The sequence below is a fragment of the Triticum aestivum genome, chromosome 4B (assembly GCF_018294505.1).
Source record: "Triticum aestivum cultivar Chinese Spring chromosome 4B, IWGSC CS RefSeq v2.1, whole genome shotgun sequence".
In the NCBI taxonomy this organism is placed as follows: Eukaryota; Viridiplantae; Streptophyta; class Magnoliopsida; order Poales; family Poaceae; genus Triticum; species Triticum aestivum.
The window spans coordinates 414,069,002-414,072,968 of NC_057804.1; the positions used below are offsets into that span (position 1 = coordinate 414,069,002).

Here is a 3,967-nt window from a genome sequence, read left to right on the forward strand (position 1 = left end):
GTGGTTTCTGATGTTCGTCGTAGTACTTGCTCCACCAGGTACCTGGGTTTCAGACCCCCTCTCTATTAGAAAACAGAGCAAAGAAATCTTTGTCAAGCCAAGAGTGGTTCCATCAGTGTGCCCTTTGGAAAATCAATCCGTTTTTTCAAGTACGCCCCCCCCCCCCCCCCCAAGACCGATCCCTCTCATGCAGCATTGGGGAGTGAACGATTGTGGAAGACCATCGAATGGCGTCTGGCAACTTGGAGAACCCTGCTCCATAGTTGCAACACTGGAATTGAATAAACTAGAAGGAAACCCCGCGCGTTGCTGCGGGAATTTTAGTGCATAGATTGTGAGTTTCATGAAAGTAAAATGCTAATTTCAGCCAATCCTATCTAAAATGAAACAAATAATGGGTGGGGTAGGATCATACATGCATATGAATCCAGAAATGTACTCCCTCCATTCCACAATACATGCCTTCCATTTGTCAAAATATAGACGTATCTAGACATACTATAGTATATAGGTACATTCATTTTTGAACAAATGGAAGTCAAGTATTTTGGAACGGAGGGAGTATATAATTTGCTTAGAAACAATTATAGTTGGACCAAACAACCAGATGAAACTTTGCTTGGGTTGCTCAAGCTTTTGGCAAATGTGAACAGTATATACACATGGAAATTGCATGGCAGAAATTATGATAAGTATGAACTATTACAGTACAAAATGTTATTATATTTTGCACAACACTTTGTCTATCCAAACCAAAATTACAATAACATTTAATCACCAAGCAAGATATCGTATACCACTTTCATCATAGATATTTTTTGGTACGTAAGAACAAACTGATTTGCCAGCAAAGCTATGCTAATAACAAATTCTCTGGAGACTTCAATGGCTGAAAGTTTGCAACATAGTAGTATGCGAATATAGATAAAAAATGAAGAATTTATGTAGCTTACGGAGCAATGCTCAATACAAAGAAAAACAGTAAAATCATATGCATAATATGGTGATATTGGTAGTTTGTTACTTTTACCAGCAAAGAAGATAATTTGTGTACGAAATGAACCAAATTCTAGTTACTTGACGTCCAAACTATTCCAGTTGACGGCCTTCCTCATGCAGCCTTGGTCCAAGCTAGCAAGCTCATCTTTCCTATTAGGGTTGAACAACAAACCAAAATTAAATGCAGTTAGCCTCAGCTTATGGACTTAACTAAAACCTCACCTTTGACAGTCCAATGGGCTATGTTCTGTGGCACAACACATACATACAGGTATTCCCTTAATTATTAATTTATGCTCAATAACTCTGCAGATTGAAATGCAGTTAGCCTCGGCTTATGGACTTAAATGGTCTAGTATAAACTTTTACCTACCTTGTGATGACGGGGGATTTTCACAATCACATCATAACCCAAAAAAGGATAGAGATGGGCAGAGACCATGAGATCGCCATAATTAACTAAGCACGACAAACATACAAATGAAAAGTATCGTCAAGCATAAACTGGGGAATTGACATTCATCACGTGCCTTACCAAAATTGGTTGTGCCAATCTCACATTAGAAGTCTGTGCCAAGACCAGGATTAGATGTTGATGCAATGCATATGCATAGATTGCGGTGGGAGCAAGCTCGAGTAGCGCAGCTCCACTGCTCCAATGTGAGCTCCTTTTGTTTGGATACGGCTTGCCAACGGGCAAGAGGAGGCAGTGAAGCATGTTTCAGTTGTGAAGCACGACATATCATAAAGCATTGAGCAACTACATTGAACAAAGCATCTTCAAAAAATCAGTGGTAAAAGCGTGTTTCAGTTGTGAAGCACGACATATCATAAAGCATTGAGCAACTACATCGAACAAAGCATCTCCAAAAAATCAGTGGTAAAAGTCTCACTTCAGTTATGTGGTCTCACCAAAAAATGATGAATGGGTTACCTTTGCCACACCAGACACGATCACTATCTGTGGCCATTAATGTTACCTCACTTTCATCTTATTCATTCCGTTTTCCTTCAATAACACAATATTGGTAGGTCGACGAAAAATATAGATCAAAACTGCTCCTGGAAATATAGATCAAAACTGCTCTGAATAAAATCCAAATCTGATTAAACTGCAAGAGGACAGAACAGATCATTCAGTCCATAATTTCAATGACCTTCGGATTTGGTAACGTAAAAGTAATTAGGGAAAGAGTAATACATTACTGAATCCCACCTACCTTACTGACGGGAACATTGACGCCAATGGTAATGTTTCGGTCTGATTGAGAGAGCATAACGGACATGAGTAAAGAAAAGAGAATAGTTTGATAGAGCGGCAAGTAGAGCCCAGCTGCAAGGAGCCCCTCGTATTCTCTCCTGTCACAGGCTCACAGCCACACCAACCAGATCGACAGATCGTTGTTCTTCACGCCAGCGCAAAGGGAGGAGCGGCTGAGGGGCTGCATGACGGGCTGTACGACTGAGGGGCAAAGCCGACGCAGGGCGCCGGCGAAGCGATCTCATCCGGGCGAACCCTCGAGGCCCATCTTGGCGCCGAAGATCTATTCCGGCAGCTAGGAGTCAGGACTCGATCAAGAATAGAATAGGTGGGATTGGAAGATGAGATGCGCGGACCCGATCTATTCATTGGAGAGAAAATATGGTGGGGAGATGAGACGATGCATCTAGGCTAGTGCCCTTGGAAGAGGAAACAATTTCAGTCGAGCCTTCAGTCGGATACTCGGATGTTACATTCGAAACATAACTGCTCGCTGAGAAGACAAAAAATATAGGAAGGAGTGGTGGTTCCTCCTCCAGTAGTGCTGGTAACCGAAAACTAACGTATGTGGCCATTATTTTTTACGCTGGTTAACTTGTGGCTGGTCCCTCCCGTAAGTGGGTGAAAAATGATGATGTGGCTGGGCTAATAATGTGGACAGCTTGTATGTCAAGAGAAATAGGATAGTGGGAATGAACTATTTAGGTATTATAGATTTGGTTCCTTTTATGCCTTTGGTGTTTAAACTGGCCTCATTTTGGTTCATTCCCGAACCCTTTATTATTAACTTATAAGTGTGGAAGTCCTGAACCTTAATTTATATTCTGTACAATGACAAATATGTTATGGAATATCTTGTGCTGGAATGTCAAAGGGATTAATGTGGACGATAAATGTTTAGCTCTGTGTAATAAAATTGATGAATCTGGTTGTCAAATCATATGTTTACAGGAAACAAAGAAGGAAACTTTTGATAACTCTTTCATCATAAAATGTTGCCCACGACGGTTTGACAAATTTGAATTTGTACCTTCAAGAGGAGCATCTGGGGGACTTGCTATCATTTGGTGTGGGAGTCACTTTTCTGCCACTGTGATCCATACAGAAAACTTTGCTCTCACTCTAAAAATGCTATCCCTACAATCTAATCAAACCTCGTACTTGTCAAACATCTATGGGACATGTGATGGGCCAAAAAGAAGTACTTTCATTCACTGGCTCCAAAACCTGCAGACAAACATTGAGGATCTTTGGTTGTTCATGGGAGATTTCAACTTTATAAGATCATTGGAAAATAGGAATCTTCCGGGAGGAAGCCTAGATGATATTTTCACCTTCAATGATATCATCAACAATTTAGCTCTGCTGGAAATACCTATTAAAGGGTGACAATATACGTGGTGTAATATGCAAGACCAGCCCCTGCTAGAGCAAATTGACTGGTTCTTCTCTTCGGTCAAATGGATTTCAATCTTTCCAAATACAATGGTTAAACCTATGGCCAGACCCATCTTGGATCATGTTCATCGTGTGCTTTCTGTGCAGATTACCATCCCTAGAAGCAAAATTTTCCGATTCAAATCTTTCTGGCCTTCGAATCTAGGTTTCTTTGAGATAGTGCAAGCATCTTGGGCTGCTCCAACTAGAGCCACCTCATCTGCAACCTCAATTGCAGCCAAGATGAAAAGATTAAGATATGCACTGAAG

General features: G+C 40.9%; 1 long non-coding RNA gene across 1 annotated transcript; it reads right to left on the minus strand.

The window, feature by feature from the left end:
* Positions 1-640: 640 nt before the first annotated feature.
* Positions 641-2,776, minus strand: LOC123094912 (uncharacterized). Its single transcript, XR_006446029.1, has 4 exons — positions 2,220-2,776; positions 1,373-2,111; positions 1,222-1,305; positions 641-1,149 (listed from the first exon to the last, which is right to left on the minus strand). It is a non-coding gene; the product is annotated as an uncharacterized lncRNA (long non-coding RNA).
* Between the last annotated feature and the right edge of the window lie 1,191 nt (positions 2,777-3,967).